The sequence below is a fragment of the Pseudorasbora parva genome, chromosome 5 (assembly GCF_024679245.1).
Source record: "Pseudorasbora parva isolate DD20220531a chromosome 5, ASM2467924v1, whole genome shotgun sequence".
In the NCBI taxonomy this organism is placed as follows: domain Eukaryota; kingdom Metazoa; phylum Chordata; class Actinopteri; order Cypriniformes; family Gobionidae; genus Pseudorasbora; species Pseudorasbora parva.
In genome coordinates this window covers 40,144,694-40,159,047 of record NC_090176.1, presented here as the reverse complement: position 1 = coordinate 40,159,047, position 14,354 = coordinate 40,144,694, and the positions used below count along the sequence as shown (strand labels likewise).

Sequence of the window (14,354 nt, the reverse complement as noted above, 5' to 3'; positions counted from 1 at the left end):
AATATTAGCTTCTGTAGAAGCTAATGGTCCATCTCGGTTTATAGACTTTGTATGGAGAGGTAGGTTTTTGCTAATTTTCTGTTGTTGGCTCAATATCAAATCAGGACTCTTTCCAGCTGAAATTAATTCAGTCAGTTGTTGTTTTTTAAGTATAAAAAGAGAATAAAATAAGAAAGAATAAAAAGATCAAAAGCACTCAATATTTAGCCTCCGTACAACATAGCTCAGAGTTCTTTGAAAAGATTTAAAACCATACAAAACCTTTTATTTCAATGGACTTTAAATTCAGAAATTAGGAACTTTCAAATGAACTTCTTTAGGGAATATTTTCTGAAAGCATGGCAGAGGTTAGATCACACAGATAAAGTGTGCTCTTTTATGGTTTTTATTTGAAGAACTGGTTCAAATTCTTTGGAAGGCTATGAATGAAACCCTCTCTGTCCTTCTGCCAATCACATGACCCTCTCTTCTCCATGGAAATGGCTTATTGGCTGGACTTTCCACCATGGGATCACATGTTTATAAATGACCTGCTCAAAGGCTGGATGACTAAAAAAATACATATATATTTCTCCATCATTATTTGCATAGTTATATACACAGTAAAACAAATAATAATAAATAATATATATATATATATATATATATATATATATATATATACATATATATATATATACATATATATTTATATATATATATATATATATATATATATATATATATATATATATATATATATATATATATATATATATATATATATACACACATATACACACATATATATATATATATATATATATATATATATATATATACACATACACATATATATATATATATATATATATATATATATATATATATATATATATATGTAAAATCATAGATTGAGGACGTTTTACAAGAAAATACTATTTCTGTTTTTGTTTGAATTCAATTTGCCATACATCAATGCATGCATATTAGAGTGTTTCCTCAATTACTGGTACTTTTATTTCTGAGTTTTTGTTTATTAAATTAAATGGCATTTTTAATCGACAGAAAACTGTGGGATTTTTAGGAAGACCAAAAGTATACCCACTTGTAAAAGTTTAAAGACACTCTTCCACAAAAGCAGAAACAGATAAGTCTGGTGTCCTCTGTTGACATACTTCTTCCACAGAACCAGCTCTAAATCAAGCACTTCTCTAATGTTCATTTCTCTCTTCTTCCCCTGCTGACTCCCTCAGAAATTATAGTATTTACTTGCTTTCGGTGCCTTCTCTAACCTGCTATATCCATCTCTGAGATATACCATCTGATGTCACCCATGTAACTCATTGAACCTATCCTGTAAAAAATGAGCGGTTTTGCATTGGAGATGAAAGCACTGGCGTCTGCCTGCTGTTCAGATGAGAGTGGCTTTAATGTGCTCAAACCAAGTTACAAATCTTCAGAGACAAGCGCAGCCACAGAATATTAACGGACGGTGGGGTGGGGGGATGGGTGGGCAGAAAAACTTTGATGCAAACAGTTCATTGTTTTTCTTATTATTGCAAAGTTCCAGATAAATCCCCACCACCAACCCCACCCTGAATCTGGCATTGTAGTAGACTCAAAAAGTTGGACTGTCTTACATGATATGATTTTTTTGGTTTCCTCTAAAAACACTTTTGAATGTGTTATCCACACGTTTACTGTTATCACACCTGAATATAGGTTCACCCTATAGCAAAATGTACGGAAAAATGTGAAAGTGTTATTTTTCAAAATTCCACAGACTGGCCTGAAAACGTGTTATGAATGTATACTACTGCATGAGAAAAACTTTTTTCCTCTTAAATCCTTCAAAACATTCACACAGATGAATATTAGTTAAAGATTATTGGCCAATACAACTTTGTAAGTTATAATTTTTTTTTACAAAAATTAGTTCTTTTCAGAAATTATTCTTCACTGCAATTATAATTATCAAGCCAGACTGTGCGGTTTCAGCAATCTTATAAGATTAAAAGACACTGAGACACAATCTCATAAATGTGTACTTGTATTTTATTATTGTATGTGTATGTCAAGTCAAGTCATCATTTATATGGTGCTTTTTACAATACAAATTATTTAAAAGCAGCTTTACAGTGAATACGTTTTGGATTGATTAATTTCTGTTATAAAAATCATTAGTTATTGACTTGGGGTCGCTTTTGCAAGACACCATTTTCAACTGAAAACAGAAAACTTATGTATTCTGGCTGTTCATTTACATGATGCCAGCATTTTGGTGGCCGGAGAACACAAACTTTAAAATAGGATTCAAAGTGTACGTTATTTAAAACGAGTTTTGGAAACAATACCATTATCATTTCCGTGTAAACTTCAAAACTTCAAAAACGGTGACGGTATGCACATGTGTATTACTTGTTTAGTCTAGGCATGCGTCTAGGAACGCGTCTGTGCCCGTAGTCTTTCTTTACAAAGTGACCGCCAAATTACTTGTCTGGCATGCATACAGCATTTGAATAGTTTCCACAGATCCGCGTGAATGGAATGACATCATATAATTAAAATGCCACCTGGAAAAAAAACTTGGGTGGGGTGGGGTGGGGTGGGTGAAAAGAAATCTGGACCTGAAATTAAAGGGTTACTTCAGCGATTAGCATATGGCTTTGTATCAGTAGAAACCCTGGAGTATATTCAAATTATTGTGCTTTGCCCCCTCCCGTGATGCAAATTGACGATTTTTGCATCATAGGAGGAATGTTTGCCCAGAGGCTAAAGACTACAGCCGGTAGAGGGAGCCATTTCCGCATGTTTTGAATCTGCGCATGGGGGATGGGAGATAACACTAGGCTTGCAGGGAGAGCTCAGCTTGCAGCTACAGGATAATTTAAACGGAGCTATGGTGAGCAATGTAAGTCTTTTAACTTCTCAAATTCATTTTTATGAAAGTTAAGCTTGCAAAGGCATGAACTGAAACGCGCCAGACTGAACTCGCGTTGTGAATTTATGCTGCGAGTGTAGTCGCGATTACCTCAGCTCTCATCACTCGTGCAGTTAGTGCTCAGTGCTGTGATACTCGCGCGGTGACTCACTCATTATATTGAACAGACACGGTCAGTTTTCAATTGTAGTGTCTTCTCTAACTCAGTCACAGAAATGAAGTTGGTGGCATTGGGAATGGCCTCACAGGGCAGCGAAGCATTCTGGGAATTGTAGTCTTTCATCCCCATGAGACAAAAATACATTTTCTGTCTTTTCACAGTCTAGAAGACACCAAATTCAAAAATAATTTCACATTTCTACTGCTTTGATGACCCAGTTTATATGGAGATTCATCTTCCCAGTGCTGAAGTACCCCTTTAATTAGAATCTGGGCTAATTAGAATTTTAAAATAATGTAAAGGGTGTACAAATACAATATTATATATATATATATATATATATATATATATATATATATATATATATATATATATATATATTTATTTGTACACCCTTTACATTATTTTAAAATTCTAATTAGCAGTTCATTTAATTTTTAATTCAATTTGAAGCAGATTTGCTATGCATTAATTTAAGTTTCTTAAGGGTCAAGATCAAGTTCTCTGCATCTCCTGCTCTGCGTCAAGCAACTCCCATAATATCAATCACTGCTCAAATGAATGCATGGTTAACAGTGTGGAGAATGCTCAGATTAACGTTACAGCATGTGTATAAGAGTCCAATAAAATGATAAAGTAATTATTCTGTCAAAAATAAATCATGTTACACAATTGTTTCATGTTAGTCATCTTTCAAATGGGACAGCCCAAAATCGTACAATACCAGGCATAAGGAGGTTCTCACCAACATCATTGGATGTAATTGTTGCTGTTCTTTTGCTTGCTTAAAGTTATTCATACGCAACTGAATCAGGGAGTCAAGGTTTAACTTGTTAGAATGGCCCTGATGGAAGATACCATAACTATACACAATCTGGGGACAAAATGCATCAGTTTCATTTAAAAGTCCTATGTTATAAGTAAAATTTAAGCATGCCTCAAACATTAAAGTCAGAAAAAAAATAGAGACACTTTCTATAATTTTCTATTATATTTTACATTTAATTTTGGTATCCTTTCTATTTAAATCAATATGTTATGTATATCAAATATTTAAATTCGTTCCAAAACTCCATGATTCCACTTTTTTTATGTGGCAAAAAATATAATGTTTTGTTTCAAAGCACTGACATGCATTGGCCAAATTATAATTTCAAGTCCAATTCAAAAATGAGCCTTTGACACTGGCAATTTAGTATGAAAAGCTCAGTTGCAATAAAACAATTAATGCGAAAGCTGTCATGCAGACTAGGTGTTTATTGTAATGGAGTGTTCTTCTTGTGTCATGACAAGTCATGATAGTTATCCGTTGCTCTTCCTCTTTACTTGCAGATGTTTAAGCAACAGATGGTCTCACTCTGATTTCATGCTAACCACAACTCCATGAGGATGAATCCCCTCTGGAGCAGTCACGACCAGCAACTACTGTGGTGAATAAAAGTCATTTTGGCTGTCTGCGGGTAAATATCTATTGTGAGTGGTGCGCTTTTAATGTGTCGCTCCCGGCAACAGAGTGAGACGTTGCTCCTGCGCTACGTGTTTGGAAAGACAAGTGAGTCTTATCGGAAAAGTAATTGAATGAATGTTAAATAGAAGAAAAGAAAAAACAAAGCGAAATATGAATCAAGTAAGTCTGGTAGAGGTCATAGCTTTGGTGAAATTCCAGAACTCTTCTGATCTTGTCAATAACTGATTAAAACGCTGTACTGTATGTATTTGTCAAACAATCTGGTCCTGGGTTTGTAGTAATATTTAAAGGAACTATATGTAATTAATGTATTTCAATTAATCATAAAATTACCCTGATATGTCACTAAACATTAAGAAATCATGTTCATTTCAAATACTTATATCAATGATAACAGTTGTTGTTGTTGGGGTGGGGGGGGTTGAAGTTCTATATGTAGTTGATTCATCAATCAATCAACTTTATTTATATAGTGCTTTTACAATCACGATTGTGTCAAAGCAGCTTCACAGTGCCAAACAGGACAACAAAATTAGATTTGGCTGTACAGTCGTTCTGGAGAAAACAGTGATGTTATCAGCTTATTTTAATTTATCATATAGCGACAATGTTGGCAGATCAGTATTATAGTTTATAGAATTAAATAAACTTTGATCATCCTGATGTCAGTCCAAACCATTCTTCTGTGGCACTCAAAAAAGTATTGTATGCTTTTGTTTTTACACTTTAAAGTTTCTTTAGTGTGTAATGTTACCGTGTGAGCATTAAAGGGATAGTTCACCCAAAAAGGATAATTTGATGTTTTATCTGCTTAACCCAAAGGCATACAAGATATAGGTGTGTTTATTTCTTTAGTAGAACACAAATTAAGCTTTTTAACTTCAACTGTTGCTCATATAATGTATGTCAATGGGGTCTAAAAATGCTCATTTTGAGGTGAACAATCCCTTTAAAAAGTCCTTCAAAAGTGAGTAATGAACTCTCTTAAATATTACATTGCAGTTTTCAGTAACACTTTAGTTTAGGGCAGATCTGGTCATTGTATGGGTCTCGTACGGGCCATATCCGGCCCTCTGGCTATCCTTGACCGGCCTGCGTGAGGTAATTCAAGGTTCGACAATAAGGACAGTATGGCCCCTGGCCAACATGAACGACGCTCGGGGCAGAGCTGTCACTTGCCCGATTGGACTAGTGATGCATTGTAGGTGTGGGATACGTTATCGAGTAAGTCCCTAACTTTACAAAAGCCAAACAGAAGCAGACCTATTGAGAGCACGCATGCGCTCTGCAATGTAGGCTATTCTAGCATGATGACTCATGTGCTTCCATACAGTGCCTTGCGAAAATATCCCGCCCCCTTGAACTTTGCGACCTTTTGCCACATTTCAGGCTTTAAACATAATGATATGAAACTGTAAATTTTTGTGAAGAATCAACAATAAGTGGGACATAATTATGAAGTGTCAAACTTTTTTAACAAATCAAAAACTGAAAAATTGGGCGTGCAAAATTATTCGGCCCCCTTAAGTTAATATTTTGTAGCACCACCTTTTGCTGCGGTTACAGCTGTAAGTCGCTTGGGGTATGTCTCAATCAGTTTTGCACATCGAGAGACTGAAATTTTTGCCCATTCCTACTTGCAGAACAGCTCGAGCTCAGTGAGGTTGGATGGAGAGCGTTTGTGAACAGCAGTTTTCAGTTCTTTCCACAGATTCTCGATTGGATTCAGGTCTGGACTTTGACTTGGCCATTCTAACACCTGGATATGTTTATTTTTGAACCATTCCATTGTAGATTTTGCTTTATGTTTTGGATCATTGTCTTGTTGGAAGACAAATCTCCGTCCCAGTCTCAGGTCTTTTGCAGACTCCATCAGGTTTTCTTCCAGAATTGTTCTGTATTTGGCTCCATCCATCTTCCCATCAATTTGAACCACCTTCCCTGTCCCTGCTGAAGAAAAGCAGCCCCAAACCATGATGCTGCCACCACCATGTTTGACAGTGGGGATGGTGTGTTCAGGGTGATGAGCTGTGTTGCTTTTACACCAAAAATTACGTTTTGCATTGTTGCCAAAAAGTTCAATTTTGGTTTCATCTGACCAGAGCACCTTCTTCCACTTCTTTGGTGTGTCTCCCAGGTGGCTTGTGGCAAACTTTAAACAACACTTTCTTCCAGAAAGGCCAGATTTGTGCAGTATACGACTGATTGTTGTCCAATGGACAGAGTCTCCCACCTCAGCTGTAGATCTCTGCAGTTCATCCAGAGTGATCATGGGCCTCTTGGCTGCATCTCTGATCAGTCTTCTCCTTGTATGAGCTGAACGTTTAGAGGGACGGCCAGGTCTTGGTAGATTTGCAGTGGTCTGATACTCCTTCTATTTCAATATTATCGCTTGCACAGTGCTCCTTGGGATGTTTAAAGCTTGGGAAATCTTTTTGTATCCAAATCCGGCTTTAAACTTCTCCACAACAGTATCTCGGACCTGTCTGGTGTGTTGCTTGTTCTTCATGATGCTCTCTGCTCTTTAAACGGACCTCTGAGACTATCACAGTGCAGGTGCATTTATACAGAGACTTGATTATACACAGGTGGATTCTATTTATCATCATTAGTCATTTAGTTCAACATTGGATCATTCAGAGATCCTCACTGAACTTCTGGAGAGTTTGCTGCACTGAAAGTAAAGGGGCCGAATAATTTTGCACGCCCAATTTTTCCGTTTTTGATTTGTTAAAAAAGTTTGAAATATTCAATAAATTTCATTCCACTTCACGACTGTGTCCCACTTGTTGTTTCTTCACAAAAAATTACAGTTTCATATCATTATGTTTGAAGCATGAAATGTGGCAAAAGGTCGCAAAGTTCAAGGGGGCTGGATATTTTCGCAAGGCACTATATTAGAGTGCATGCTTTCACTCAAGATTTCTATTGAAGATAATGGGCAAAAATGCCTGTATGATTTTTATATTTAGATATAATTTAATATAGTTAACCAATATCACAAATGGTGGCATTTTTCTCCAAATATCAGTATAATTACAAATGATATTCATCTTATACAACAATTCAATAAACAAGAAGATAATATTAAGATATGAAAGTAGTTCCAAACAACGATCACGGCACTGTTTTGCGTCTTTGAGCAACATGCGACGGTGAAAGACGGAGATCTGAATGACCCATTATTAATGCAGTCAAATGCTGCATTCTTGAATGAATCAGTCGTTTCAACATCAAAACAGAGCCAATAGAAAAAAAATACTCAGTGTTGAGTTCTATAATTGCTCAATTAAAATCAAACGCAAGCAGGTGTAATTAGGGGCATGCAATACAACCGCGCTGCTTTTATTTATTTATTTTTATAGAAACTATGCATCTTCACTCAAATGGGTTCACGATCATGTAGGACAGCTTTCAAGAAAGCTTTGCTGTTAGCCCTTAAATATGTTAGCTAACATAAAAAATAATGATAATTAAAAAAAATATATATATATATATAAATATATATTCAGAATTTTGAGTTAAGACATGAACTTCTTAGTATTTGTTTACTGAATTCAATTGTTCCGGCCCACTACAACCGCCCCAGTTTCTCATGTGACCTCTCAGGAAAATAAATTGCCCACCCCTGGTTTAGGGTCTAACTCTCACTATTAACTAGTTGCTTATTAGCATGCATATTACAAGGATGCTGGCTGTTTGTTAGGACTTATAGTACTTATGTAAAAATAGTATAGGAAGTGCACTAGCAAGACAGGATTTAAATGTGGCTGCTGAAGACCCAAATTTGGTTTGAAGACGAAAAACGTAAAGAGCAATGTTCTCACCATTCCTGATTTCTAACATGCACTCACAGTGTTATTGTGCCTGTCAGAGCAGAAACGAAAGCTGCAGCTGGGTTTTTCCATTGTCTCTGTTCGCGTTCATGTGTAGATTGCACAAGATTATTTTTTGCACAAGCATACATTTATCCACCCTTAGACCCTCCCCTCGAATACATCAGGAGAGAAGTGGTTGAACATGAAAGTGGACAAAAGAGATAGATTAAAATACCAGGTATAAACGGAAATGTGTCTCCCTCGTTTGATCCGATCGAGCAAAACATATCTTAGCACCAGGTGTAAACAGCCATAGAGAAGGGAACTAAATAGAGCGTTACTGACAGACTGGGAAAACCTATTCTAGAAGACACCAAAAACAAAATTTAAACCATTTCAACCGTTTCGTCCATGTAACATAAGGTGACCCCACTGACTCTCATAGATAAGATGGAGAAAAAAACATACCGTTTCAAAGCAAGTGATACAGGCTTGGAATGATGTCAAGGTTGACATGATGACAGTTTTCAATTTCCTATTATCTTGCATGTAAAAGGTGGCACACATAGCGAGTCCTGTGACATGCCTGTCCCTCATATGGCACCATCTGATCAGATGAATCATCTGGGGTCACACTTCATAAATCAGAACAATGGCTTTTATTAAAGCAGGCTCTTTCACTCTGATCTCTCGCCCTCTCTACACACACACACTCACACGTATGGGAGGGAGCACATTGTCTTTGAGTGTCACACTCCTGCGTTGCCATGCTATCATCGCCAGCATGTATCAGTCATGGTAATGACAACAATGATGATTGAATCAGTTTGTAATTATGGATGCGTGCCGCTTGTCTCCTTGCTCCTACACGGATAAATCGGAAATGCTTGAAGGAACAGCAAGAACCAGGAACGTGCTGCGCCTTATCATAGCCAAAAAAGGCTGCATGCAGAATAAACAGTCTTAATTGGAGGAAGACGACAGTGTCAGGCGTCTTTCGGTGTAACCTCATTTGAGCTCACAGTGCTTGTGTTTGCTCATTTAGTGTAACCTGATAAAAAGAGCTCTCAGGTGTTTCGCTCGAACAATGTGCTCATATCCTGAGACAAAAAGAAAACCCAATTGAGCAGAACAGAAAGTATTGCAGTGACTTTAGCTACTGAGTGGAGGGACGTGTGATGAGTCTTAAACCTATAGAACATCACTGCCTGCATGGGTTTATTTACATGATTTTGTTTTATCGTAAAGCATCAGCGACTGAAAGGATTCAGACTTGGTTAGAGCAATGCAGTCTACATGTTCTGAACATTTCAGCACAGGTCAGGTCAGGTGTTGAGTTCAACCACTGTAATGCCCAACAGAAAACAAAATGTTTTGCTACACCTAAATGCTAAGAGTGTGTTCAAAAACCTGCTGCCTATCTAGTCAACATGTTAAGAGCAAATTCTAACGTACCACTGCATGGACCATTTGTAGAGAAGGCAATCCTAGAATTCACTACAATGACCTTAGTGTGGGAGGAGTCACCAAAAATGTCAATTAAATACATATTCTTTAAAGTCTCAGTGAACCGGAAGAAGCCAGCGAGTTTTCTTCAGTGCTGTGACGTATTTCCAAGTGAAACGGAATATTGAATAGAGGACAGGTTTTTACTTCAGCGCTCCTCCTCTCAATCTCTCAATCATAGTAGACGAAAGGTTGGAGAGAAGTGGTTACGCATTTTAAAACGCAAGCTGTAAAAAGGCCTTGAGAAGGAACGCCGTTTCCAGACCGGAATTAACATTTTAGATTTTGATATAAACATTTTCGGCATTTTTTAATTTTCTGCATTAAAAAAAATCTTGAGATTAAAAAATGTGCTTGTGAAATATTTCTTTAAAACAAACGCCTCATCTTTGCATTATGTATCAAAACATGCCTGTCGTTTTAATTGTGGCTTAAGTGTTCAATTAGTTTTGAGGGCCACTGTAAATTCTCAACAAAAAAATAATACATTTATTCTTCACTCTTCAGATATTCAGGTAGCCCATTTAATATTAAAAAAAAAAAACACACACATACAAGGTGTTCTATATTCACAAAGAGACTGATCTGTGTCATCATTATGAACACATCTGAACAAATCTGTTACTATACACACATTGGCATGTTCCTCGCCAGCACAGATCCAAGAGCCTCTAATTGGTCATACCTCCTCCTGCCTGGGATCAATAATGAATGTATCTGAGCTAATAATAAGCCTAATTTGGATGGAGTGCAGTATAGGTTTATTTGAAATGATAATATGTACACTAATGGCAAGGAGGTCCTTGAAGTATTTCAAAGACCAACTTCGCTGAGCTGGAAGAAAGACATGAACATCTCAATGGCAGCTGTACTAAAGACTCTGAAATCTCTGTTTCCCCTTTCAAAACGAGACTTAGCATTCATGTTTATATAACAGTGAAAGACATAATAATTAGGACATCATGGAAATATACATATAATAGATCTGGTGATTGCAATGGTGTATGCATATGCACATCTTAAGAGACAATTTACTCAAAAATAAAAATATTGTAATTTACTCACCCTCTTCTTGTTTCAAAACCATAGACTGACTTTCTTCCATGAAACACCAAAAAAGACTATGTATAATGTTTGAGATGCCCTCTTTCATAGAAAGTGGATGGAGTACAAAAAAGCCACCACAAAAGCATCATAAAAGTCTTCTATATGAATACTGTGCAATAAATCCTCCAAAGCCACGTGAAAGCTTTCAGTGAGGAAACAGAACAAAATGTAATTCTTTATTCATTTGGAAATCTTACCTTTAAAATCTTGACAGCTGGGGTCACCGTTAACTTTCATTGTATAAATCTCAATTTTTTTTCCATGGAAGAAAGGAAATCATATGGATTTCATAAGACTTATTTTTTGTATGAACTATTCCTTTAATACTGATTTTAAAGGCATTTTTAAAATCAGATTTCTCTCTGTAAAGAGTGAAAAGAAGGCTGTTAGCTTTGTTTTACCCAACCCTGTTTAAATCTCTAAGTGCAATGAATTATAGATGTATATGAAGTCTAATGCTAACATCATGCCAATAAAAGCATTTGTACACAATAACATCATCTAATAGGGGTAAAATTATGGCTTTGTCAATCCCCTTTGTTGCCTGAAATGAACAATGCATACGGTAATGTGTAATTTGGCATGCATCGGCACCAGTAAATATGTAATGACAACATGCACTTACACAAGAGCTCTCAGAGAGGAAAAAAAAAGTCTTACTAGATGAACTAATGATCATTTTGCTTTCAATTCTTGTTGACATATTTCTTATTAACTGTTCAAAGCCTTGAAGTCTGGGCATTAAAGCATCCGAATGCTGCAGCTGCTCTGGTTTTATCAAATGTGATTTAATGTTTTAGGAGAGGCAAAAGGGTACATGACTAACAACACCCTATGTGCTTTGCACGATATCATGTGGATGAATGTTTATGAAAAGGTGAGCATGAAAGGGTGACAGGGATGTCAAGAACAATTTTTCAGAACTAAAAGTGGCAATAGTGCCCTCTGCTGGTAAAGCAGCCTCACTGAGAGCAGAGAAAAGTTAATCAGTGATTGATCCATTCATACGGTCCACTAAATGCAGTTACGGTTCGACTTAATTTATGTGTATATTGTTTTTCACAATGCACATTGTTTAAATGCACAACAGATGATCCAGTGGCATATTTAGACTGACCATATATATGGCATAAAATGGCACCAAAGTTGACAACGTGAAAGCAGGTAAAGTGCCTCCCTAGGGAATTAGGAGGATCTAGATTGTGGGAATATTTGCCCTGGCCTGGCATTTCCGAATCAGCCTTTTCTTCCTCCCTGAGCAAATTCTGATCTGTGATTTACCAGAGAACAATAAAGCATCTGGTTGTCATAAAGTCCCTTTCTATGCTGCTGTTTCGCAGGCACTCATTGTGCTTGGTAATTCCAGCAAATTATCCATCAACCATCCCCTCCGCGAGAGAGTGTGATGTATTGTTCCCGTGTAGCAATTCAAGTGCATTGAACTGCAGAAACTTACTTTTAAAGTAATCATTGCAAAACCAAGCTGTGAGGAAACCACAAATCTAGGTTGCTTGTGCCTTTCTGAATGCATGCTAAATGAATGTGTGAAAGCGTGTGTGGGCGGGTGTGTGTACGACTGATTGTGTTTGTTGTGGTGGCTGTCCTGCTCATGGACTGACACTACTGCAGGTGTGTGTAAGGCTCAAGCAGAAGGGTGATGTGATCACACTCACTGTGCTCAGCAGGGGTGCGGAAACCAGGCATTGGCAACATGCTAGTGACATGTGACGGACAGGAGGGGGTCTTCACTGCACATCCCTGTGCCAGGAACATGTGCCAGGCAGAGGACGGCAGGCAGCACTGCATATGCCAACCTGTCTCTCCATGAACGAGGTGCAGGTCTGGAGGACAAAGTGAGACAATTGCAATTAGGGCTGGGTAAAGATACTGAATCTACAAACCATCAGACTTCATTTGAACAATTCTTAAAATCTCTCTATTATATGTGTTGTTTTTTCACATTCCACTGTCCACATACTGCATGCTAAAATGTGTTCTGTGTGAAGGAACTGCATATTACTCAACTGCATAGTTTGTGTCCTGCTATTAGCTTATAAAAAATAACATGTTAATTAAAAAAAAACAAATAGCTGGGCAATGGAATGACCATTCACAAAGACACACCCCTTTAGCTAGTGTTCCTAAGTCCGACAAGCCAGGGGACACTGACAACTTACAGAAATGAACCACAGTTTTCCTACAAATACCACAAGTAATTTGCTATATGGGAACAGTGAATAAGTATGATTAAGCGATTTCAGAAACAACATAGAATATGAGTCACCTTTTTTAGCGAATCAAAAGCCCTTTTATGAGCTGCATGGTTATTTTATGATTTAAAAAAAAAAAATTAAGCCACTAATTTGAAACCCTGTAGGCTACTATGATAGTGAGAAGAAAATGTATTCAGCCTAATAAAAGAAATATAACCCAGTCATATTTACAAAACTGTAGGCTTTGAGTGAACTTCATTTACAAAAGCATTTACCAAAACAAAGCAGGCAGCTTTTCAGTACTGGGTGATGATCACAACCTTGAACATCTCTGTGACAAGTGGCTAAATCTTGTACAAATAAAGGAGACCATCCATGAGGTCTACTTTGGCTCTCCTTGAGGGAGAGAAAATTATCCTTTCTGTTTTCGTTACAGAAAAATAAGTAAAAAAAATCCAGCAGGCAGCAGACATATTTTACAGTTTAGCTTGATTGTGATTCAGCCATTTAATATAAGAAGCAGTATTGCTATTGAGTTTTGATAGTGTGACAGAAATAAGCCAGGTGCAGTCTGCAAATCTACATTTGTCTATAAGAGCTATTTTAAGGCTTGTTTTCAAAGTAGAGTTTGTCTGGTGAAAAGAAAGGGAACATCAGTGGTCTCTCTCATTACTGCTAACAACCTTGAGCCTGCCTTCCCATTATGGAGAATTACATCGGTTACAATTGTATCAACTGGTCACACAACACAGACAGAGCAGGTCCGTTCTCTCTCTAGACCTCACGTGGAAAGGTCAAATCAGACAGAGCCCTGATGAGTTATGCTGGTTTGGAACTGGTCTACTGTAGCTGGTAGACTACAGGGGTCCAATAATGCTGGATATACCTTCCTGCGAAATTCAGCTTTAACCCTGATCAAACACAACTGAACCAGCTTATGAAGATCTTCAGGAGCACTTAATAATTACAGTCAGGTGTGTTTGTAATTAGCCTACTCTGCAGTGCTGCGTTTTAAGCATAGTTCAGACTGCACGATTTTCAAACTCTTCTGCTCGAATATCTGGGGTGGCATTCAGTCACTGCTGTGTTCACACTGACCGATGACAGGAGGTTGGAAGAATCGCCGACAACTCTTTCTCTCTTTCTCTCTCTGGTGCGC

The 14,354-nt window shown here is 37.2% G+C and overlaps 1 long non-coding RNA gene across 1 annotated transcript in view; it reads right to left on the bottom strand.

The window, feature by feature from the left end:
- Window positions 1–14,354, bottom strand: part of LOC137076154 (uncharacterized) — a 37,751-nt gene that overhangs the window by 22,625 nt on the left and 772 nt on the right. Inside the window, exon 2 of the long non-coding RNA XR_010905213.1 lies at window positions 12,656–12,823. This is a non-coding gene — a long non-coding RNA (uncharacterized lncRNA). The remainder of the gene's footprint in view (window positions 1–12,655; window positions 12,824–14,354) is intronic.